General features: G+C 54.7%; 18 non-coding genes and 7 pseudogenes across 18 annotated transcripts; all 25 read right to left on the bottom strand.

The window, feature by feature from the left end:
• Positions 1-182: 182 nt before the first annotated feature.
• LOC138643665 (5S ribosomal RNA) lies at positions 183-301 on the bottom strand. The gene has a single exon (XR_011314244.1). It is a non-coding gene; the product is annotated as a 5S ribosomal RNA (ribosomal RNA).
• A 913-nt stretch (positions 302-1,214) lies between these two features.
• LOC138643994 (5S ribosomal RNA) lies at positions 1,215-1,334 on the bottom strand. The gene has a single exon (XR_011314499.1). It is a non-coding gene; the product is annotated as a 5S ribosomal RNA (ribosomal RNA).
• A 641-nt stretch (positions 1,335-1,975) lies between these two features.
• On the bottom strand, positions 1,976-2,084 carry LOC138644158 (5S ribosomal RNA; annotated as a pseudogene).
• A 919-nt stretch (positions 2,085-3,003) lies between these two features.
• Positions 3,004-3,113, bottom strand: LOC138644256 (5S ribosomal RNA; annotated as a pseudogene).
• A 642-nt stretch (positions 3,114-3,755) lies between these two features.
• On the bottom strand, positions 3,756-3,874 carry LOC138644033 (5S ribosomal RNA). Its single transcript, XR_011314536.1, has one exon. It is a non-coding gene; the product is annotated as a 5S ribosomal RNA (ribosomal RNA).
• An 883-nt stretch (positions 3,875-4,757) lies between these two features.
• On the bottom strand, positions 4,758-4,876 carry LOC138643965 (5S ribosomal RNA). The gene has a single exon (XR_011314472.1). It is a non-coding gene; the product is annotated as a 5S ribosomal RNA (ribosomal RNA).
• An 883-nt stretch (positions 4,877-5,759) lies between these two features.
• Positions 5,760-5,869, bottom strand: LOC138644228 (5S ribosomal RNA; annotated as a pseudogene).
• A 641-nt stretch (positions 5,870-6,510) lies between these two features.
• On the bottom strand, positions 6,511-6,629 carry LOC138643653 (5S ribosomal RNA). Its single transcript, XR_011314238.1, has one exon. It is a non-coding gene; the product is annotated as a 5S ribosomal RNA (ribosomal RNA).
• A 913-nt stretch (positions 6,630-7,542) lies between these two features.
• Positions 7,543-7,662, bottom strand: LOC138644054 (5S ribosomal RNA). The gene has a single exon (XR_011314556.1). It is a non-coding gene; the product is annotated as a 5S ribosomal RNA (ribosomal RNA).
• Positions 7,663-8,303: 641 nt separating this feature from the next.
• On the bottom strand, positions 8,304-8,412 carry LOC138644112 (5S ribosomal RNA; annotated as a pseudogene).
• Positions 8,413-9,325: 913 nt separating this feature from the next.
• LOC138644053 (5S ribosomal RNA) lies at positions 9,326-9,445 on the bottom strand. The gene has a single exon (XR_011314555.1). It is a non-coding gene; the product is annotated as a 5S ribosomal RNA (ribosomal RNA).
• Positions 9,446-10,086: 641 nt separating this feature from the next.
• LOC138643642 (5S ribosomal RNA) lies at positions 10,087-10,205 on the bottom strand. The gene has a single exon (XR_011314227.1). It is a non-coding gene; the product is annotated as a 5S ribosomal RNA (ribosomal RNA).
• A 909-nt stretch (positions 10,206-11,114) lies between these two features.
• Positions 11,115-11,234, bottom strand: LOC138644052 (5S ribosomal RNA). Its single transcript, XR_011314554.1, has one exon. It is a non-coding gene; the product is annotated as a 5S ribosomal RNA (ribosomal RNA).
• Positions 11,235-11,875: 641 nt separating this feature from the next.
• LOC138643637 (5S ribosomal RNA) lies at positions 11,876-11,994 on the bottom strand. Its single transcript, XR_011314223.1, has one exon. It is a non-coding gene; the product is annotated as a 5S ribosomal RNA (ribosomal RNA).
• Positions 11,995-12,913: 919 nt separating this feature from the next.
• On the bottom strand, positions 12,914-13,023 carry LOC138644227 (5S ribosomal RNA; annotated as a pseudogene).
• A 641-nt stretch (positions 13,024-13,664) lies between these two features.
• On the bottom strand, positions 13,665-13,783 carry LOC138644277 (5S ribosomal RNA). The gene has a single exon (XR_011314599.1). It is a non-coding gene; the product is annotated as a 5S ribosomal RNA (ribosomal RNA).
• Positions 13,784-14,696: 913 nt separating this feature from the next.
• On the bottom strand, positions 14,697-14,816 carry LOC138644051 (5S ribosomal RNA). The gene has a single exon (XR_011314553.1). It is a non-coding gene; the product is annotated as a 5S ribosomal RNA (ribosomal RNA).
• A 641-nt stretch (positions 14,817-15,457) lies between these two features.
• Positions 15,458-15,576, bottom strand: LOC138644276 (5S ribosomal RNA). Its single transcript, XR_011314598.1, has one exon. It is a non-coding gene; the product is annotated as a 5S ribosomal RNA (ribosomal RNA).
• A 909-nt stretch (positions 15,577-16,485) lies between these two features.
• Positions 16,486-16,605, bottom strand: LOC138644050 (5S ribosomal RNA). Its single transcript, XR_011314552.1, has one exon. It is a non-coding gene; the product is annotated as a 5S ribosomal RNA (ribosomal RNA).
• Positions 16,606-17,246: 641 nt separating this feature from the next.
• Positions 17,247-17,365, bottom strand: LOC138644275 (5S ribosomal RNA). Its single transcript, XR_011314597.1, has one exon. It is a non-coding gene; the product is annotated as a 5S ribosomal RNA (ribosomal RNA).
• Positions 17,366-18,288: 923 nt separating this feature from the next.
• Positions 18,289-18,398, bottom strand: LOC138644226 (5S ribosomal RNA; annotated as a pseudogene).
• A 641-nt stretch (positions 18,399-19,039) lies between these two features.
• On the bottom strand, positions 19,040-19,158 carry LOC138644269 (5S ribosomal RNA). Its single transcript, XR_011314596.1, has one exon. It is a non-coding gene; the product is annotated as a 5S ribosomal RNA (ribosomal RNA).
• A 913-nt stretch (positions 19,159-20,071) lies between these two features.
• LOC138644049 (5S ribosomal RNA) lies at positions 20,072-20,191 on the bottom strand. Its single transcript, XR_011314551.1, has one exon. It is a non-coding gene; the product is annotated as a 5S ribosomal RNA (ribosomal RNA).
• A 634-nt stretch (positions 20,192-20,825) lies between these two features.
• LOC138644101 (5S ribosomal RNA) lies at positions 20,826-20,944 on the bottom strand (annotated as a pseudogene).
• Positions 20,945-21,857: 913 nt separating this feature from the next.
• Positions 21,858-21,977, bottom strand: LOC138644048 (5S ribosomal RNA). The gene has a single exon (XR_011314550.1). It is a non-coding gene; the product is annotated as a 5S ribosomal RNA (ribosomal RNA).
• Between the last annotated feature and the right edge of the window lie 236 nt (positions 21,978-22,213).

The following is a 22,213-nucleotide window of genomic DNA, read 5'->3' as shown; positions in this document are numbered from 1 at the left end:
TAAAAGTAAATAAGCAACAATGCTGGAGGCCCACGGTGATGAGAAGGATGCTGGCATTTTGCAAGGATGGAACAGCGCAAGTGTGAAAGCAAATGAAAAAAGCATGTGTGCCCTTGTGAAAGGGAATGGAAAAAAGGCATAGAGGAGAGTGACCCCTGCTGGTGGAAGGAAGGAAAAACAAAAGCCTACAGCACCTGGTATTCCCAGGCGGTCTCCCATCCAAGTACTAACCAGGCCTGACTCTGCTTAGCTTCCGAGATCAGACGAGATCGGGCGTGTTCAGAGTGGTGTGGCCGTAGGCAGAGACAGGCCTCTCACTTGCTGCTTTTCTACTTTGCAGTCTGGCTGCCCTGTCCAGTGCTGAGTAAGAGGCCCTTTTGTGCTTTCCTTTCTCTTCACTTTTTTGCTGTCTCCCTTAAAGGGTTTGTAGGCAGAACGCCCTGCTCAGAGCTGCTGAGCTCACTGATCGGCTGCCGACGTGACGTCAGCGTCGCAGCTAATGCCACAGACCTAGAGCAGCGCTGAGACCCTCTGGTGGACTCGGGTAGGGTGAGTACAGGGTGGTTTGTTGCTTTCTAATAGCCTGCAAGCTGGGATGAACTTTTATTGAAAGGGAACAACCCCTTTGACTGTCTGCAGCGCGCCACAACTAGGAAGCGCACACTCACACGCAAGCGAGCACGCACATATGCTTGCATGTGGCCACACCTATTTGCCCCTGCAGGCTCAGCGCCACCATGCGTCAGACTCTCTTGTTTTTTCTTCTTCTTATGATTATTTCTGTGCCTCAGCAGGAAAACACCCCCCAATTCCCTCCCAGCCCTGAATTTGGATCCTGGGTAGCCATCTGATTGGGTTAGTTACACAAGCTTCTTTGCAGAAAAAGACATTACTGCTGCCGGCCGGCCGGCCGGCCAGCCTCTAAAAATCATCCCCGGGGCGCCTGCTGAAAATCTGCCCCCTTCACAGTCCGGGATGTTTATAACGCCATCATTTCCAGAAGGCAGGCTGCGGGGTTAATGAGCACTCCTAGCCACGGCAGGGATCTCGGTGTGAGGCATGCGAGGAGGCGGCAGGGTAGCGTCCTTAGCTGCAGTCTCAGAGGCCTTGTGGGGCTTGGGGCATCCAGCCTCTAGGTTATGTAAGGTCGGTCTCTGGCAAGGCACCGCTCTATACTAGCCGAGCTGAGCAAGGGGGCAAAATGTCATCAAAACAGTCTACAGCACCTGGTGTTCCCTGGAGGTCTCCCATCCAAGTACTGTCCAAGCCCAGCCCTGCTTTGCTTCCGAGATCAGACGAGATCGGGCGTATCCAGGGTGGTGTGGCCAGTAGACACTGCTTGGCCCATCGACTGGCCAGCCTTCCTCAGGCTCGCGTGGTGGCGAGAACTCTGACCATGTGGAGGCGGGCTCCGAAGGGCCCATGCAAAGGCTGGGCTGCCACTATAGGCGTTGTTGGTTTTGCAGTGAAACACCCGCCGCAGCAGGGCCTGAGCATCAGGTGTCTTTAAAAATGGCTCGATGCAGGGTCTCCTGCAGGCTAAACCATTCATCTGGGGGGGAAGTGACAGAAAGAGCCAGCTGGAGCCGCAACTTGAGGCGGATCGAGACGTCCAGGAGCGAATGAAGGAAGAGGGTGAGATGGTTGTGAGTGACTGTGAGCTGCTCTTCGGGGGCTCATGTTGCCTGCAAAGGTGTTCTGCTTGCTTTGACCTATAAAATGGCCACCAGGTTGCCGGCGGTTGCTTCCAAGCCCGCAGGAGGCGCTGGTCCTGTTGAAAAGAAGCCTAGTATTAAAAGTAAATAAGCAACAATGCTGGAGGCCCACGGTGATGAGAAGGATGCTGGCATTTTGCAAGGATGGAACAGCGCAAGAGTGAAAGCAAATGAAAAAAGCATGTGTGCCCTTGTGAAAGGGAATGGAAAAAAGGCATAGAGGAGAGTGACCCCTGCTGGTGGAAGGAAGGAAAAACAAAAGCCTACAGCACCTGGTATTCCCAGGCGGTCTCCCATCCAAGTACTAACCAGGCCTGACTCTGCTTAGCTTCCGAGATCAGACGTGTTCAGAGTGGTGTGGCCGTAGGCAGAGACAGGCCTCTCACTTGCTGCTTTTCTACTTTGCAGTCTGGCTGCCCTGTCCAGTGCTGAGTAAGAGGCCCTTTTGTGCTTTCCTTTCTCTTCACTTTTTTGCTGTCTCCCTTAAAGGGTTTGTAGGCAGAACGCCCTGCTCAGAGCTGCTGAGCTCACTGATCGGCTGCCGACGTGACGTCAGCGTCGCAGCTAATGCCACAGACCTAGAGCAGCGCTGAGACCCTCTGGTGGACCCGGGTAGGGTGAGTACAGGGTGGTTTGTTGCTTTCTAATAGCCTGCAAGCTGGGATGAACTTTTATTGAAAGGGAACAACCCCTTTGACTGTCTGCAGCGCGCCACAACTAGGAAGCGCACACTCACACGCAAGCGAGCACGCACATATGCTTGCATGTGGCCACACCTATTTGCCCCTGCAGGCTCAGCGCCACCATGCGTCAGACTCTCTTGTTTTTTCTTCTTCTTATGATTATTTCTGTGCCTCAGCAGGAAAACACCCCCCAATTCCCTCCCGCTCCTTCCCAGCCCTGAATTTGGATCCTGGGTAGCCATCTGATTGGGTTAGTTACACAAGCTTCTTTGCAGAAAAAGACATTACTGCTGCCGGCCGGCCGGCCAGCCTCTAAAAATCATCCCCGGGGCGCCTGCTGAAAATCTGCCCCCTTCACAGTCCGGGATGTTTATAACGCCATCATTTCCAGAAGGCAGGCTGCGGGGTCAATGAGCACTCCTAGCCACGGCAGGGATCTCGGTGTGAGGCATGCGAGGAGGCGGCAGGGTAGCGTCCTTAGCTGCAGTCTCAGAGGCCTTGTGGGGCTTGGGGCATCCAGCCTCTAGGTTATGTAAGGTCGGTCTCTGGCAAGGCACCGCTCTATACTAGCCGAGCTGAGCAAGGGGGCAAAATGTCATCAAAACTGTCTACAGCACCTGGTGTTCCCTGGAGGTCTCCCATTCAAGTACTGTCCAAGCCCAACCCTGCTTTGCTTCCGAGATCGGGCGTAACCAGGGTGGTGTGGCCAGTAGACACTGCTTGGCCCATCGATTGGCCAGCCTTCCTCAGGCTCGCGTGGTGGCGAGAACTCTGACCATGTGGAGGCGGGCTCCGAAGGGCCCATGCAAAGGCTGGGCTGCCACTATAGGCGTTGTTTGTTTTGCAGTGAAACACCCGCCGCAGCAGGGCCTGAGCATCAGGTGTCTTTAAAAATGGCTCGATGCAGGGTCTCCTGCAGGCTAAACCATTCATCTGGGCGGGAAGTGACAGAAAGAGCCAGCTGGAGCCGCAACTTGAGGCGGATCGAGACGTCCAGGAGCGAATGAAGGAAGAGGGTGAGATGGTTGTGAGTGACTGTGAGCTGCTCTTCGGGGGGTCATGTTGCCTGCAAAGGTGTTCTGCTTGCTTTGACCTATAAAATGGCCACCAGGTTGCCGGCGGTTGCTTCCAAGCCCGCAGGAGGCCCTGGTCCTGTTGAAAAGAAGCCTAGTATTAAAAGTAAATAAGCAACAATGCTGGAGGCCCACGGTGATGAGAAGGATGCTGGCATTTTGCAAGGATGGAACAGCGCAAGAGTGAAAGCAAATGAAAAAAAGCATGTGTGCCCTTGTGAAAGGGAATGGAAAAAAGGCATAGAGGAGAGTGACCCCTGCTGGTGGAAGGAAGGAAAAACAAAAGCCTACAGCACCTGGTATTCCCAGGCGGTCTCCCATCCAAGTACTAACCAGGCCTTACTCTGCTTAGCTTCCGAGATCAGACGAGATCGGGCGTGTTCAGAGTGGTGTGGCCGTAGGCAGAGACAGGCCTCTCACTTGCTGCTTTTCTACTTTGCAGTCTGGCTGCCCTGTCCAGTGCTGAGTAAGAGGCCCTTTTGTGCTTTCCTTTCTCTTCACTTTTTTGCTGTCTCCCTTAAAGGGTTTGTAGGCAGAACGCCCTGCTCAGAGCTGCTGAGCTCACTGATCGGCTGCCGACGTGACGTCAGCGTCGCAGCTAATGCCACAGACCTAGAGCAGCGCTGAGACCCTCTGGTGGACCCGGGTAGGGTGAGTACAGGGTGGTTTGTTGCTTTCTAATAGCCTGCAAGCTGGGATGAACTTTTATTGAAAGGGAACAACCCCTTTGACTGTCTGCAGCGCGCCACAACTAGGAAGCGCACACTCACACGCAAGCGAGCACGCACATATGCTTGCATGTGGCCACACCTATTTGCCCCTGCAGGCTCAGCGCCACCATGCGTCAGACTCTCTTGTTTTTTCTTCTTCTTATGATTATTTCTGTGCCTCAGCAGGAAAACACCCCCCAATTCCCTCCCAGCCCTGAATTTGGATCCTGGGTAGCCATCTGATTGGGTTAGTTACACAAGCTTCTTTGCAGAAAAAGACATTACTGCTGCCGGCCGGCCGGCCGGCCAGCCTCTAAAAATCATCCCCGGGGCGCCTGCTGAAAATCTGCCCCCTTCACAGTCCGGGATGTTTATAACGCCATCATTTCCAGAAGGCAGGCTGCGGGTCTCGGTGTGAGGCATGCGAGGAGGCGGCAGGGTAGCGTCCTTAGCTGCAGTCTCAGAGGCCTTGTGGGGCTTGGGGCATCCAGCCTCTAGGTTATGTAAGGTCGGTCTCTGGCAAGGCACCGCTCTATACTAGCCGAGCTGAGCAAGGGGGCAAAATGTCATCAAAACTGTCTACAGCACCTGGTGTTCCCTGGAGGTCTCCCATCCAAGTACTGTCCAAGCCCAACCCTGCTTTGCTTCCGAGATCAGACGAGATCGGGCGTGTTCAGAGTGGTGTGGCCGTAGGCAGAGACAGGCCTCTCACTTGCTGCTTTTCTACTTTGCAGTCTGGCTGCCCTGTCCAGTGCTGAGTAAGAGGCCCTTTTGTGCTTTCCTTTCTCTTCACTTTTTTGCTGTCTCCCTTAAAGGGTTTGTAGGCAGAACGCCCTGCTCAGAGCTGCTGAGCTCACTGATCGGCTGCCGACGTGACGTCAGCGTCGCAGCTAATGCCACAGACCTAGAGCAGCGCTGAGACCCTCTGGTGGACCCGGGTAGGGTGAGTACAGGGTGGTTTGTTGCTTTCTAATAGCCTGCAAGCTGGGATGAACTTTTATTGAAAGGGAACAACCCCTTTGACTGTCTGCAGCGCGCCACAACTAGGAAGCGCACACTCACACGCAAGCGAGCACGCACATATGCTTGCATGTGGCCACACCTATTTGCCCCTGCAGGCTCAGCGCCACCATGCGTCAGACTCTCTTGTTTTTTCTTCTTCTTATGATTATTTCTGTGCCTCAGCAGGAAAACACCCCCCAATTCCCTCCCAGCCCTGAATTTGGATCCTGGGTAGCCATCTGATTGGGTTAGTTACACAAGCTTCTTTGCAGAAAAAGACATTACTGCTGCCGGCCGGCCGGCCGGCCAGCCTCTAAAAATCATCCCCGGGGCGCCTGCTGAAAATCTGCCCCCTTCACAGTCCGGGATGTTTATAACGCCATCATTTCCAGAAGGCAGGCTGCGGGTCTCGGTGTGAGGCATGCGAGGAGGCGGCAGGGTAGCGTCCTTAGCTGCAGTCTCAGAGGCCTTGTGGGGCTTGGGGCATCCAGCCTCTAGGTTATGTAAGGTCGGTCTCTGGCAAGGCACCGCTCTATACTAGCCGAGCTGAGCAAGGGGGCAAAATGTCATCAAAACTGTCTACAGCACCTGGTGTTCCCTGGAGGTCTCCCATCCAAGTACTGTCCAAGCCCAACCCTGCTTTGCTTCCGAGATCGGGCGTATCCAGGGTGGTGTGGCCAGTAGACACTGCTTGGCCCATCGATTGGCCAGCCTTCCTCAGGCTCGCGTGGTGGCGAGAACTCTGACCATGTGGAGGCGGGCTCCGAAGGGCCCATGCAAAGGCTGGGCTGCCACTATAGGCGTTGTTTGTTTTGCAGTGAAACACCCGCCGCAGCAGGGCCTGAGCATCAGGTGTCTTTAAAAATGGCTCGATGCAGGGTCTCCTGCAGGCTAAACCATTCATCTGGGCGGGAAGTGACAGAAAGAGCCAGCTGGAGCCGCAACTTGAGGCGGATCGAGACGTCCAGGAGCGAATGAAGGAAGAGGGTGAGATGGTTGTGAGTGACTGTGAGCTGCTCTTCGGGGGGTCATGTTGCCTGCAAAGGTGTTCTGCTTGCTTTGACCTATAAAATGGCCACCAGGTTGCCGGCGGTTGCTTCCAAGCCCGCAGGAGGCCCTGGTCCTGTTGAAAAGAAGCCTAGTATTAAAAGTAAATAAGCAACAATGCTGGAGGCCCACGGTGATGAGAAGGATGCTGGCATTTTGCAAGGATGGAACAGCGCAAGAGTGAAAGCAAATGAAAAAAGCATGTGTGCCCTTGTGAAAGGGAATGGAAAAAAGGCATAGAGGAGAGTGACCCCTGCTGGTGGAAGGAAGGAAAAACAAAAGCCTACAGCACCTGGTATTCCCAGGCGGTCTCCCATCCAAGTACTAACCAGGCCTGACTCTGCTTAGCTTCCGAGATCAGACGAGATCGGGCGTGTTCAGAGTGGTGTGGCCGTAGGCAGAGACAGGCCTCTCACTTGCTGCTTTTCTACTTTGCAGTCTGGCTGCCCTGTCCAGTGCTGAGTAAGAGGCCCTTTTGTGCTTTCCTTTCTCTTCACTTTTTTGCTGTCTCCCTTAAAGGGTTTGTAGGCAGAACGCCCTGCTCAGAGCTGCTGAGCTCACTGATCGGCTGCCGACGTGACGTCAGCGTCGCAGCTAATGCCACAGACCTAGAGCAGCGCTGAGACCCTCTGGTGGACTCGGGTAGGGTGAGTACAGGGTGGTTTGTTGCTTTCTAATAGCCTGCAAGCTGGGATGAACTTTTATTGAAAGGGAACAACCCCTTTGACTGTCTGCAGCGCGCCACAACTAGGAAGCGCACACTCACACGCAAGCGAGCACGCACATATGCTTGCATGTGGCCACACCTATTTGCCCCTGCAGGCTCAGCGCCACCATGCGTCAGACTCTCTTGTTTTTTCTTCTTCTTATGATTATTTCTGTGCCTCAGCAGGAAAACACCCCCCAATTCCCTCCCAGCCCTGAATTTGGATCCTGGGTAGCCATCTGATTGGGTTAGTTACACAAGCTTCTTTGCAGAAAAAGACATTACTGCTGCCGGCCGGCCGGCCGGCCAGCCTCTAAAAATCATCCCCGGGGCGCCTGCTGAAAATCTGCCCCCTTCACAGTCCGGGATGTTTATAACGCCATCATTTCCAGAAGGCAGGCTGCGGGGTCAATGAGCACTCCTAGCCACGGCAGGGATCTCGGTGTGAGGCATGCGAGGAGGCGGCAGGGTAGCGTCCTTAGCTGCAGTCTCAGAGGCCTTGTGGGGCTTGGGGCATCCAGCCTCTAGGTTATGTAAGGTCGGTCTCTGGCAAGGCACCGCTCTATACTAGCCGAGCTGAGCAAGGGGGCAAAATGTCATCAAAACAGTCTACAGCACCTGGTGTTCCCTGGAGGTCTCCCATCCAAGTACTGTCCAAGCCCTGCCCTGCTTTGCTTCCGAGATCAGACGAGATCGGGCGTATCCAGGGTGGTGTGGCCAGTAGACACTGCTTGGCCCATCGACTGGCCAGCCTTCCTCAGGCTCGCGTGGTGGCGAGAACTCTGACCATGTGGAGGCGGGCTCCGTAGGGCCCATGCCAAGGCTGGGCTGCCATTATAGGCGTTGTTTGTTTTGCAGTGAAACACCCGCCGCAGCAGGGCCTGAGCATCAGGTGTCTTTAAAAATGGCTCAATGCAGGGTCTCCTGCAGGCTAAACCATTCATCTGGGGGGGAAGTGACAGAAAGAGCCAGCTGGAGCCGCAACTTGAGGCGGATCGAGACGTCCAGGAGCGAATGAAGGAAGAGGGTGAGATGGTTGTGAGTGACTGTGAGCTGCTCTTCGGGGGCTCATGTTCCCTGCAAAGGTGTTCTGCTTGCTTTGACCTATAAAATGGCCACCAGGTTGCCGGCGGTTGCTTCCAAGCCCGCAGGAGGCGCTGGTCCTGTTGAAAAGAAGCCTAGTATTAAAAGTAAATAAGCAACAATGCTGGAGGCCCACGGTGATGAGAAGGATGCTGGCATTTTGCAAGGATGGAACAGCGCAAGAGTGAAAGCAAATGAAAAAAGCATGTGTGCCCTTGTGAAAGGGAATGGAAAAAAGGCATAGAGGAGAGTGACCCCTGCTGGTGGAAGGAAGGAAAAACAAAAGCCTACAGCACCTGGTATTCCCAGGCGGTCTCCCATCCAAGTACTAACCAGGCCTGACTCTGCTTAGCTTCCGAGATCAGGCGTGTTCAGAGTGGTGTGGCCGTAGGCAGAGACAGGCCTCTCACTTGCTGCTTTTCTACTTTGCAGTCTGGCTGCCCTGTCCAGTGCTGAGTAAGAGGCCCTTTTGTGCTTTCCTTTCTCTTCACTTTTTTGCTGTCTCCCTTAAAGGGTTTGTAGGCAGAACGCCCTGCTCAGAGCTGCTGAGCTCACTGATCGGCTGCCGACGTGACGTCAGCGTCGCAGCTAATGCCACAGACCTAGAGCAGCGCTGAGACCCTCTGGTGGACCCGGGTAGGGTGAGTACAGGGTGGTTTGTTGCTTTCTAATAGCCTGCAAGCTGGGATGAACTTTTATTGAAAGGGAACAACCCCTTTGACTGTCTGCAGCGCGCCACAACTAGGAAGCGCACACTCACACGCAAGCGAGCACGCACATATGCTTGCATGTGGCCACACCTATTTGCCCCTGCAGGCTCAGCGCCACCATGCGTCAGACTCTCTTGTTTTTTCTTCTTCTTATGATTATTTCTGTGCCTCAGCAGGAAAACACCCCCCAATTCCCTCCCAGCCCTGAATTTGGATCCTGGGTAGCCATCTGATTGGGTTAGTTACACAAGCTTCTTTGCAGAAAAAGACATTACTGCTGCCGGCCGGCCGGCCGGCCAGCCTCTAAAAATCATCCCCGGGGCGCCTGCTGAAAATCTGCCCCCTTCACAGTCCGGGATGTTTATAACGCCATCATTTCCAGAAGGCAGGCTGCGGGGTCAATGAGCACTCCTAGCCACGGCAGGGATCTCGGTGTGAGGCATGCGAGGAGGCGGCAGGGTAGCGTCCTTAGCTGCAGTCTCAGAGGCCTTGTGGGGCTTGGGGCATCCAGCCTCTAGGTTATGTAAGGTCGGTCTCTGGCAAGGCACCGCTCTATACTAGCCGAGCTGAGCAAGGGGGCAAAATGTCATCAAAACAGTCTACAGCACCTGGTGTTCCCTGGAGGTCTCCCATCCAAGTACTGTCCAAGCCCTGCCCTGCTTTGCTTCCGAGATCAGACGAGATCGGGCGTATCCAGGGTGGTGTGGCCAGTAGACACTGCTTGGCCCATCGACTGGCCAGCCTTCCTCAGGCTCGCGTGGTGGCGAGAACTCTGACCATGTGGAGGCGGGCTCCGTAGGGCCCATGCCAAGGCTGGGCTGCCATTATAGGCGTTGTTTGTTTTGCAGTGAAACACCCGCCGCAGCAGGGCCTGAGCATCAGGTGTCTTTAAAAATGGCTCGATGCAGGGTCTCCTGCAGGCTAAACCATTCATCTGGGGGGGAAGTGACAGAAAGAGCCAGCTGGAGCCGCAACTTGAGGCGGATCGAGACGTCCAGGAGCGAATGAAGGAAGAGGGTGAGATGGTTGTGAGTGACTGTGAGCTGCTCTTCGGGGGGTCATGTTGCCTGCAAAGGTGTTCTGCTTGCTTTGACCTATAAAATGGCCACCAGGTTGCCGGCGGTTGCTTCCAAGCCCGCAGGAGGCGCTGGTCCTGTTGAAAAGAAGCCTAGTATTAAAAGTAAATAAGCAACAATGCTGGAGGCCCACGGTGATGAGAAGGATGCTGGCATTTTGCAAGGATGGAACAGCGCAAGAGTGAAAGCAAATGAAAAAAGCATGTGTGCCCTTGTGAAAGGGAATGGAAAAAAGGCATAGAGGAGAGTGACCCCTGCTGGTGGAAGGAAGGAAAAACAAAAGCCTACAGCACCTGGTATTCCCAGGCGGTCTCCCATCCAAGTACTAACCAGGCCTGACTCTGCTTAGCTTCCGAGATCAGACGAGATCGGGCGTGTTCAGAGTGGTGTGGCCGTAGGCAGAGACAGGCCTCTCTCTTGCTGCTTTTCTACTTTGCAGTCTGGCTGCCCTGTCCAGTGCTGAGTAAGAGGCCCTTTTGTGCTTTCCTTTCTCTTCACTTTTTTGCTGTCTCCCTTAAAGGGTTTGTAGGCAGAACGCCCTGCTCAGAGCTGCTGAGCTCACTGATCGGCTGCCGACGTGACGTCAGCGTCGCAGCTAATGCCACAGACCTAGAGCAGCGCTGAGACCCTCTGGTGGACCCGGGTAGGGTGAGTACAGGGTGGTTTGTTGCTTTCTAATAGCCTGCAAGCTGGGATGAACTTTTATTGAAAGGGAACAACCCCTTTGACTGTCTGCAGCGCGCCACAACTAGGAAGCGCACACTCACACGCAAGCGAGCACGCACATATGCTTGCATGTGGCCACACCTATTTGCCCCTGCAGGCTCAGCGCCACCATGCGTCAGACTCTCTTGTTTTTTCTTCTTCTTATGATTATTTCTGTGCCTCAGCAGGAAAACACCCCCCAATTCCCTCCCAGCCCTGAATTTGGATCCTGGGTAGCCATCTGATTGGGTTAGTTACACAAGCTTCTTTGCAGAAAAAGACATTACTGCTGCCGGCCGGCCGGCCAGCCTCTAAAAATCATCCCCGGGGCGCCTGCTGAAAATCTGCCCCCTTCACAGTCCGGGATGTTTATAACGCCATCATTTCCAGAAGGCAGGCTGCGGGGTCAATGAGCACTCCTAGCCACGGCAGGGATCTCGGTGTGAGGCATGCGAGGAGGCGGCAGGGTAGCGTCCTTAGCTGCAGTCTCAGAGGCCTTGTGGGGCTTGGGGCATCCAGCCTCTAGGTTATGTAAGGTCGGTCTCTGGCAAGGCACCGCTCTATACTAGCCGAGCTGAGCAAGGGGGCAAAATGTCATCAAAACAGTCTACAGCACCTGGTGTTCCCTGGAGGTCTCCCATCCAAGTACTGTCCAAGCCCTGCCCTGCTTTGCTTCCGAGATCAGACGAGATCGGGCGTATCCAGGGTGGTGTGGCCAGTAGACACTGCTTGGCCCATCGACTGGCCAGCCTTCCTCAGGCTCGCGTGGTGGCGAGAACTCTGACCATGTGGAGGCGGGCTCCGTAGGGCCCATGCCAAGGCTGGGCTGCCATTATAGGCGTTGTTTGTTTTGCAGTGAAACACCCGCCGCAGCAGGGCCTGAGCATCAGGTGTCTTTAAAAATGGCTCGATGCAGGGTCTCCTGCAGGCTAAACCATTCATCTGGGGGGGAAGTGACAGAAAGAGCCAGCTGGAGCCGCAACTTGAGGCGGATCGAGACGTCCAGGAGCGAATGAAGGAAGAGGGTGAGATGGTTGTGAGTGACTGTGAGCTGCTCTTCGGGGGGTCATGTTGCCTGCAAAGGTGTTCTGCTTCCTTTGACCTATAAAATGGCCACCAGGTTGCCGGCGGTTGCTTCCAAGCCCGCAGGAGGCGCTGGTCCTGTTGAAAAGAAGCCTAGTATTAAAAGTAAATAAGCAACAATGCTGGAGGCCCACGGTGATGAGAAGGATGCTGGCATTTTGCAAGGATGGAACAGCGCAAGAGTGAAAGCAAATGAAAAAAGCATGTGTGCCCTTGTGAAAGGGAATGGAAAAAAGGCATAGAGGAGAGTGACCCCTGCTGGTGGAAGGAAGGAAAAACAAAAGCCTACAGCACCTGGTATTCCCAGGCGGTCTCCCATCCAAGTACTAACCAGGCCTGACTCTGCTTAGCTTCCGAGATCAGACGAGATCGGGCGTGTTCAGAGTGGTGTGGCCGTAGGCAGAGACAGGCCTCTCACTTGCTGCTTTTCTACTTTGCAGTCTGGCTGCCCTGTCCAGTGCTGAGTAAGAGGCCCTTTTGTGCTTTCCTTTCTCTTCACTTTTTTGCTGTCTCCCTTAAAGGGTTTGTAGGCAGAACGCCCTGCTCAGAGCTGCTGAGCTCACTGATCGGCTGCCGACGTGACGTCAGCGTCGCAGCTAATGCCACAGACCTAGAGCAGCGCTGAGACCCTCTGGTGGACCCGGGTAGGGTGAGTACAGGGTGGTTTGTTGCTTTCTAATAGCCTGCAAGCTGGGATGAACTTTTATTGAAAGGGAACAACCCCTTTGACTGTCTGCAGCGCGCCACAACTAGGAAGCGCACACTCACACGCAAGCGAGCACGCACATATGCTTGCATGTGGCCACACCTATTTGCCCCTGCAGGCTCAGCGCCACCATGCGTCAGACTCTCTTGTTTTTTCTTCTTCTTATGATTATTTCTGTGCCTCAGCAGGAAAACACCCCCCAATTCCCTCCCGCTCCTTCCCAGCCCTGAATTTGGATCCTGGGTAGCCATCTGATTGGGTTAGTTACACAAGCTTCTTTGCAGAAAAAGACATTACTGCTGCCGGCCGGCCGGCCAGCCTCTAAAAATCATCCCCGGGGCGCCTGCTGAAAATCTGCCCCCTTCACAGTCCGGGATGTTTATAACGCCATCATTTCCAGAAGGCAGGCTGCGGGGTCAATGAGCACTCCTAGCCACGGCAGGGATCTCGGTGTGAGGCATGCGAGGAGGCGGCAGGGTAGCGTCCTTAGCTGCAGTCTCAGAGGCCTTGTGGGGCTTGGGGCATCCAGCCTCTAGGTTATGTAAGGTCGGTCTCTGGCAAGGCACCGCTCTATACTAGCCGAGCTGAGCAAGGGGGCAAAATGTCATCAAAACTGTCTACAGCACCTGGTGTTCCCTGGAGGTCTCCCATCCAAGTACTGTCCAAGCCCAACCCTGCTTTGCTTCCGAGATCGGGCGTATCCAGGGTGGTGTGGCCAGTAGACACTGCTTGGCCCATCGATTGGCCAGCCTTCCTCAGGCTCGCGTGGTGGCGAGAACTCTGACCATGTGGAGGCGGGCTCCGAAGGGCCCATGCAAAGGCTGGGCTGCCACTATAGGCGTTGTTTGTTTTGCAGTGAAACACCCGCCGCAGCAGGGCCTGAGCATCAGGTGTCTTTAAAAATGGCTCGATGCAGGGTCTCCTGCAGGCTAAACCATTCATCTGGGCGGGAAGTGACAGAAAGAGCCAGCTGGAGCCGCAACTTGAGGCGGATCGAGACGTCCAGGAGCGAATGAAGGAAGAGGGTGAGATGGTTGTGAGTGACTGTGAGCTGCTCTTCGGGGGGTCATGTTGCCTGCAAAGGTGTTCTGCTTGCTTTGACCTATAAAATGGCCACCAGGTTGCCGGCGGTTGCTTCCAAGCCCGCAGGAGGCGCTGGTCCTGTTGAAAAGAAGCCTAGTATTAAAAGTAAATAAGCAACAATGCTGGAGGCCCACGGTGATGAGAAGGATGCTGGCATTTTGCAAGGATGGAACAGCGCAAGAGTGAAAGCAAATGAAAAAAGCATGTGTGCCCTTGTGAAAGGGAATGGAAAAAAGGCATAGAGGAGAGTGACCCCTGCTGGTGGAAGGAAGGAAAAACAAAAGCCTACAGCACCTGGTATTCCCAGGCGGTCTCCCATCCAAGTACTAACCAGGCCTGACTCTGCTTAGCTTCCGAGATCAGACGAGATCGGGCGTGTTCAGAGTGGTGTGGCCGTAGGCAGAGACAGGCCTCTCACTTGCTGCTTTTCTACTTTGCAGTCTGGCTGCCCTGTCCAGTGCTGAGTAAGAGGCCCTTTTGTGCTTTCCTTTCTCTTCACTTTTTTGCTGTCTCCCTTAAAGGGTTTGTAGGCAGAACGCCCTGCTCAGAGCTGCTGAGCTCACTGATCGGCTGCCGACGTGACGTCAGCGTCGCAGCTAATGCCACAGACCTAGAGCAGCGCTGAGACCCTCTGGTGGACTCGGGTAGGGTGAGTACAGGGTGGTTTGTTGCTTTCTAATAGCCTGCAAGCTGGGATGAACTTTTATTGAAAGGGAACAACCCCTTTGACTGTCTGCAGCGCGCCACAACTAGGAAGCGCACACTCACACGCAAGCGAGCACGCACATATGCTTGCATGTGGCCACACCTATTTGCCCCTGCAGGCTCAGCGCCACCATGCATCAGACTCTCTTGTTTTTTCTTCTTCTTATGATTATTTCTGTGCCTCAGCAGGAAAACACCCCCCAATTCCCTCCCAGCCCTGAATTTGGATCCTGGGTAGCCATCTGATTGGGTTAGTTACACAAGCTTCTTTGCAGAAAAAGACATTACTGCTGCCGGCCGGGCGGCCGGCCAGCCTCTAAAAATCATCCCCGGGGCGCCTGCTGAAAATCTGCCCCCTTCACAGTCCGGGATGTTTATAACGCCATCATTTCCAGAAGGCAGGCTGCGGGGTCAATGAGCACTCCTAGCCACGGCAGGGATCTCGGTGTGAGGCATGCGAGGAGGCGGCAGGGTAGCGTCCTTAGCTGCAGTCTCAGAGGCCTTGTGGGGCTTGGGGCATCCAGCCTCTAGGTTATGTAAGGTCGGTCTCTGGCAAGGCACCGCTCTATACTAGCCGAGCTGAGCAAGGGGGCAAAATGTCATCAAAACAGTCTACAGCACCTGGTGTTCCCTGGAGGTCTCCCATCCAAGTACTGTCCAAGCCCTGCCCTGCTTTGCTTCCGAGATCAGACGAGATCGGGCGTATCCAGGGTGGTGTGGCCAGTAGACACTGCTTGGCCCATCGACTGGCCAGCCTTCCTCAGGCTCGCGTGGTGGCGAGAACTCTGACCATGTGGAGGCGGGCTCCGTAGGGCCCATGCCAAGGCTGGGCTGCCATTATAGGCGTTGTTTGTTTTGCAGTGAAACACCCGCCGCAGCAGGGCCTGAGCATCAGGTGTCTTTAAAAATGGCTCAATGCAGGGTCTCCTGCAGGCTAAACCATTCATCTGGGGGGGAAGTGACAGAAAGAGCCAGCTGGAGCCGCAACTTGAGGCGGATCGAGACGTCCAGGAGCGAATGAAGGAAGAGGGTGAGATGGTTGTGAGTGACTGTGAGCTGCTCTTCGGGGGCTCATGTTCCCTGCAAAGGTGTTCTGCTTGCTTTGACCTATAAAATGGCCACCAGGTTGCCGGCGGTTGCTTCCAAGCCCGCAGGAGGCGCTGGTCCTGTTGAAAAGAAGCCTAGTATTAAAAGTAAATAAGCAACAATGCTGGAGGCCCACGGTGATGAGAAGGATGCTGGCATTTTGCAAGGATGGAACAGCGCAAGAGTGAAAGCAAATGAAAAAAGCATGTGTGCCCTTGTGAAAGGGAATGGAAAAAAGGCATAGAGGAGAGTGACCCCTGCTGGTGGAAGGAAGGAAAAACAAAAGCCTACAGCACCTGGTATTCCCAGGCGGTCTCCCATCCAAGTACTAACCAGGCCTGACTCTGCTTAGCTTCCGAGATCAGACGAGATCGGGCGTGTTCAGAGTGGTGTGGCCGTAGGCAGAGACAGGCCTCTCACTTGCTGCTTTTCTACTTTGCAGTCTGGCTGCCCTGTCCAGTGCTGAGTAAGAGGCCCTTTTGTGCTTTCCTTTCTCTTCACTTTTTTGCTGTCTCCCTTAAAGGGTTTGTAGGCAGAACGCCCTGCTCAGAGCTGCTGAGCTCACTGATCGGCTGCCGACGTGACGTCAGCGTCGCAGCTAATGCCACAGACCTAGAGCAGCGCTGAGACCCTCTGGTGGACCCGGGTAGGGTGAGTACAGGGTGGTTTGTTGCTTTCTAATAGCCTGCAAGCTGGGATGAACTTTTATTGAAAGGGAACAACCCCTTTGACTGTCTGCAGCGCGCCACAACTAGGAAGCGCACACTCACACGCAAGCGAGCACGCACATATGCTTGCATGTGGCCACACCTATTTGCCCCTGCAGGCTCAGCGCCACCATGCGTCAGACTCTCTTGTTTTTTCTTCTTCTTATGATTATTTCTGTGCCTCAGCAGGAAAACACCCCCCAATTCCCTCCCAGCCCTGAATTTGGATCCTGGGTAGCCATCTGATTGGGTTAGTTACACAAGCTTCTTTGCAGAAAAAGACATTACTGCTGCCGGCCGGCCGGCCAGCCTCTAAAAATCATCCCCGGGGCGCCTGCTGAAAATCTGCCCCCTTCACAGTCCGGGATGTTTATAACGCCATCATTTCCAGAAGGCAGGCTGCGGGGTCAATGAGCACTCCTAGCCACGGCAGGGATCTCGGTGTGAGGCATGCGAGGAGGCGGCAGGGTAGCGTCCTTAGCTGCAGTCTCAGAGGCCTTGTGGGGCTTGGGGCATCCAGCCTCTAGGTTATGTAAGGTCGGTCTCTGGCAAGGCACCGCTCTATACTAGCCGAGCTGAGCAAGGGGGCAAAATGTCATCAAAACAGTCTACAGCACCTGGTGTTCCCTGGAGGTCTCCCATCCAAGTACTGTCCAAGCCCTGCCCTGCTTTGCTTCCGAGATCAGACGAGATCGGGCGTATCCAGGGTGGTGTGGCCAGTAGACACTGCTTGGCCCATCGACTGGCCAGCCTTCCTCAGGCTCGCGTGGTGGCGAGAACTCTGACCATGTGGAGGCGGGCTCCGTAGGGCCCATGCCAAGGCTGGGCTGCCATTATAGGCGTTGTTTGTTTTGCAGTGAAACACCCGCCGCAGCAGGGCCTGAGCATCAGGTGTCTTTAAAAATGGCTCGATGCAGGGTCTCCTGCAGGCTAAACCATTCATCTGGGGGGGAAGTGACAGAAAGAGCCAGCTGGAGCCGCAACTTGAGGCGGATCGAGACGTCCAGGAGCGAATGAAGGAAGAGGGTGAGATGGTTGTGAGTGACTGTGAGCTGCTCTTCGGGGGGTCATGTTGCCTGCAAAGGTGTTCTGCTTCCTTTGACCTATAAAATGGCCACCAGGTTGCCGGCGGTTGCTTCCAAGCCCGCAGGAGGCGCTGGTCCTGTTGAAAAGAAGCCTAGTATTAAAAGTAAATAAGCAACAATGCTGGAGGCCCACGGTGATGAGAAGGATGCTGGCATTTTGCAAGGATGGAACAGCGCAAGAGTGAAAGCAAATGAAAAAAGCATGTGTGCCCTTGTGAAAGGGAATGGAAAAAAGGCATAGAGGAGAGTGACCCCTGCTGGTGGAAGGAAGGAAAAACAAAAGCCTACAGCACCTGGTATTCCCAGGCGGTCTCCCATCCAAGTACTAACCAGGCCTGACTCTGCTTAGCTTCCGAGATCAGACGAGATCGGGCGTGTTCAGAGTGGTGTGGCCGTAGGCAGAGACAGGCCTCTCACTTGCTGCTTTTCTACTTTGCAGTCTGGCTGCCCTGTCCAGTGCTGAGTAAGAGGCCCTTTTGTGCTTTCCTTTCTCTTCACTTTTTTGCTGTCTCCCTTAAAGGGTTTGTAGGCAGAACGCCCTGCTCAGAGCTGCTGAGCTCACTGATCGGCTGCCGACGTGACGTCAGCGTCGCAGCTAATGCCACAGACCTAGAGCAGCGCTGAGACCCTCTGGTGGACCCGGGTAGGGTGAGTACAGGGTGGTTTGTTGCTTTCTAATAGCCTGCAAGCTGGGATGAACTTTTATTGAAAGGGAACAACCCCTTTGACTGTCTGCAGCGCGCCACAACTAGGAAGCGCACACTCACACGCAAGCGAGCACGCACATATGCTTGCATGTGGCCACACCTATTTGCCCCTGCAGGCTCAGCGCCACCATGCGTCAGACTCTCTTGTTTTTTCTTCTTCTTATGATTATTTCTGTGCCTCAGCAGGAAAACACCCCCCAATTCCCTCCCGCTCCTTCCCAGCCCTGAATTTGGATCCTGGGTAGCCATCTGATTGGGTTAGTTACACAAGCTTCTTTGCAGAAAAAGACATTACTGCTGCCGGCCGGCCGGCCGGCCAGCCTCTAAAAATCATCCCCGGGGCGCCTGCTGAAAATCTGCCCCCTTCACAGTCCGGGATGTTTATAACGCCATCATTTCCAGAAGGCAGGCTGCGGGGTCAATGAGCACTCCTAGCCACGGCAGGGATCTCGGTGTGAGGCATGCGAGGAGGCGGCAGGGTAGCGTCCTTAGCTGCAGTCTCAGAGGCCTTGTGGGGCTTGGGGCATCCAGCCTCTAGGTTATGTAAGGTCGGTCTCTGGCAAGGCACCGCTCTATACTAGCCGAGCTGAGCAAGGGGGCAAAATGTCATCAAAACTGTCTACAGCACCTGGTGTTCCCTGGAGGTCTCCCATCCAAGTACTGTCCAAGCCCAACCCTGCTTTGCTTCCGAGATCGGGCGTATCCAGGGTGGTGTGGCCAGTAGACACTGCTTGGCCCATCGATTGGCCAGCCTTCCTCAGGCTCGCGTGGTGGCGAGAACTCTGACCATGTGGAGGCGGGCTCCGAAGGGCCCATGCAAAGGCTGGGCTGCCACTATAGGCGTTGTTTGTTTTGCAGTGAAACACCCGCCGCAGCAGGGCCTGAGCATCAGGTGTCTTTAAAAATGGCTCGATGCAGGGTCTCCTGCAGGCTAAACCATTCATCTGGGCGGGAAGTGACAGAAAGAGCCAGCTGGAGCCGCAACTTGAGGCGGATCGAGACGTCCAGGAGCGAATGAAGGAAGAGGGTGAGATGGTTGTGAGTGACTGTGAGCTGCTCTTCGGGGGGTCATGTTGCCTGCAAAGGTGTTCTGCTTGCTTTGACCTATAAAATGGCCACCAGGTTGCCGGCGGTTGCTTCCAAGCCCGCAGGAGGCCCTGGTCCTGTTGAAAAGAAGCCTAGTATTAAAAGTAAATAAGCAACAATGCTGGAGGCCCACGGTGATGAGAAGGATGCTGGCATTTTGCAAGGATGGAACAGCGCAAGAGTGAAAGCAAATGAAAAAAGCATGTGTGCCCTTGTGAAAGGGAATGGAAAAAAGGCATAGAGGAGAGTGACCCCTGCTGGTGGAAGGAAGGAAAAACAAAAGCCTACAGCACCTGGTATTCCCAGGCGGTCTCCCATCCAAGTACTAACCAGGCCTGACTCTGCTTAGCTTCCGAGATCAGACGAGATCGGGCGTGTTCAGAGTGGTGTGGCCGTAGGCAGAGACAGGCCTCTCACTTGCTGCTTTTCTACTTTGCAGTCTGGCTGCCCTGTCCAGTGCTGAGTAAGAGGCCCTTTTGTGCTTTCCTTTCTCTTCACTTTTTTGCTGTCTCCCTTAAAGGGTTTGTAGGCAGAACGCCCTGCTCAGAGCTGCTGAGCTCACTGATCGGCTGCCGACGTGACGTCAGCGTCGCAGCTAATGCCACAGACCTAGAGCAGCGCTGAGACCCTCTGGTGGACTCGGGTAGGGTGAGTACAGGGTGGTTTGTTGCTTTCTAATAGCCTGCAAGCTGGGATGAACTTTTATTGAAAGGGAACAACCCCTTTGACTGTCTGCAGCGCGCCACAACTAGGAAGCGCACACTCACACGCAAGCGAGCACGCACATATGCTTGCATGTGGCCACACCTATTTGCCCCTGCAGGCTCAGCGCCACCATGCGTCAGACTCTCTTGTTTTTTCTTCTTCTTATGATTATTTCTGTGCCTCAGCAGGAAAACACCCCCCAATTCCCTCCCAGCCCTGAATTTGGATCCTGGGTAGCCATCTGATTGGGTTAGTTACACAAGCTTCTTTGCAGAAAAAGACATTACTGCTGCCGGCCGGCCGGCCGGCCAGCCTCTAAAAATCATCCCCGGGGCGCCTGCTGAAAATCTGCCCCCTTCACAGTCCGGGATGTTTATAACGCCATCATTTCCAGAAGGCAGGCTGCGGGGTCAATGAGCACTCCTAGCCACGGCAGGGATCTCGGTGTGAGGCATGCGAGGAGGCGGCAGGGTAGCGTCCTTAGCTGCAGTCTCAGAGGCCTTGTGGGGCTTGGGGCATCCAGCCTCTAGGTTATGTAAGGTCGGTCTCTGGCAAGGCACCGCTCTATACTAGCCGAGCTGAGCAAGGGGGCAAAATGTCATCAAAACAGTCTACAGCACCTGGTGTTCCCTGGAGGTCTCCCATCCAAGTACTGTCCAAGCCCTGCCCTGCTTTGCTTCCGAGATCAGACGAGATCGGGCGTATCCAGGGTGGTGTGGCCAGTAGACACTGCTTGGCCCATCGACTGGCCAGCCTTCCTCAGGCTCGCGTGGTGGCGAGAACTCTGACCATGTGGAGGCGGGCTCCGTAGGGCCCATGCCAAGGCTGGGCTGCCATTATAGGCGTTGTTTGTTTTGCAGTGAAACACCCGCCGCAGCAGGGCCTGAGCATCAGGTGTCTTTAAAAATGGCTCAATGCAGGGTCTCCTGCAGGCTAAACCATTCATCTGGGGGGGAAGTGACAGAAAGAGCCAGCTGGAGCCGCAACTTGAGGCGGATCGAGACGTCCAGGAGCGAATGAAGGAAGAGGGTGAGATGGTTGTGAGTGACTGTGAGCTGCTCTTCGGGGGCTCATGTTCCCTGCAAAGGTGTTCTGCTTGCTTTGACCTATAAAATGGCCACCAGGTTGCCGGCGGTTGCTTCCAAGCCCGCAGGAGGCGCTGGTCCTGTTGAAAAGAAGCCTAGTATTAAAAGTAAATAAGCAACAATGCTGGAGGCCCACGGTGATGAGAAGGATGCTGGCATTTTGCAAGGATGGAACAGCGCAAGAGTGAAAGCAAATGAAAAAAGCATGTGTGCCCTTGTGAAAGGGAATGGAAAAAAGGCATAGAGGAGAGTGACCCCTGCTGGTGGAAGGAAGGAAAAACAAAAGCACCTGGTATTCCCAGGCGGTCTCCCATCCAAGTACTAACCAGGCCTGACTCTGCTTAGCTTCCGAGATCAGACAAGATCGGGCGTGTTCAGAGTGGTGTGGCCGTAGGCAGAGACAGGCCTCTCACTTGCTGCTTTTCTACTTTGCAGTCTGGCTGCCCTGTCCAGTGCTGAGTAAGAGGCCCTTTTGTGCTTTCCTTTCTCTTCACTTTTTTGCTGTCTCCCTTAAAGGGTTTGTAGGCAGAACGCCCTGCTCAGAGCTGCTGAGCTCACTGATCGGCTGCCGACGTGACGTCAGCGTCGCAGCTAATGCCACAGACCTAGAGCAGCGCTGAGACCCTCTGGTGGACCCGGGTAGGGTGAGTACAGGGTGGTTTGTTGCTTTCTAATAGCCTGCAAGCTGGGATGAACTTTTATTGAAAGGGAACAACCCCTTTGACTGTCTGCAGCGCGCCACAACTAGGAAGCGCACACTCACACGCAAGCGAGCACGCACATATGCTTGCATGTGGCCACACCTATTTGCCCCTGCAGGCTCAGCGCCACCATGCGTCAGACTCTCTTGTTTTTTCTTCTTCTTATGATTATTTCTGTGCCTCAGCAGGAAAACACCCCCCAATTCCCTCCCAGCCCTGAATTTGGATCCTGGGTAGCCATCTGATTGGGTTAGTTACACAAGCTTCTTTGCAGAAAAAGACATTACTGCTGCCGGCCGGCCGGCCGGCCAGCCTCTAAAAATCATCCCCGGGGCGCCTGCTGAAAATCTGCCCCCTTCACAGTCCGGGATGTTTATAACGCCATCATTTCCAGAAGGCAGGCTGCGGGGTCAATGAGCACTCCTAGCCACGGCAGGGATCTCGGTGTGAGGCATGCGAGGAGGCGGCAGGGTAGCGTCCTTAGCTGCAGTCTCAGAGGCCTTGTGGGGCTTGGGGCATCCAGCCTCTAGGTTATGTAAGGTCGGTCTCTGGCAAGGCACCGCTCTATACTAGCCGAGCTGAGCAAGGGGGCAAAATGTCATCAAAACAGTCTACAGCACCTGGTGTTCCCTGGAGGTCTCCCATCCAAGTACTGTCCAAGCCCTGCCCTGCTTTGCTTCCGAGATCAGACGAGATCGGGCGTATCCAGGGTGGTGTGGCCAGTAGACATTGCTTGGCCCATCGACTGGCCAGCCTTCCTCAGGCTCGCGTGGTGGCGAGAACTCTGACCATGTGGAGGCGGGCTCCGTAGGGCCCATGCCAAGGCTGGGCTGCCATTATAGGCGTTGTTTGTTTTGCAGTGAAACACCCGCCGCAGCAGGGCCTGAGCATCAGGTGTCTTTAAAAATGGCTCGATGCAGGGTCTCCTGCAGGCTAAACCATTCATCTGGGGGGGAAGTGACAG

This window comes from Ranitomeya imitator, chromosome 6 (assembly GCF_032444005.1).
Source record: "Ranitomeya imitator isolate aRanImi1 chromosome 6, aRanImi1.pri, whole genome shotgun sequence".
In the NCBI taxonomy this organism is placed as follows: domain Eukaryota; kingdom Metazoa; phylum Chordata; class Amphibia; order Anura; family Dendrobatidae; genus Ranitomeya; species Ranitomeya imitator.
The sequence above is the reverse complement of the archived record's forward strand: the minus strand, read 5'-3'. Positions and strand labels throughout refer to the sequence as shown.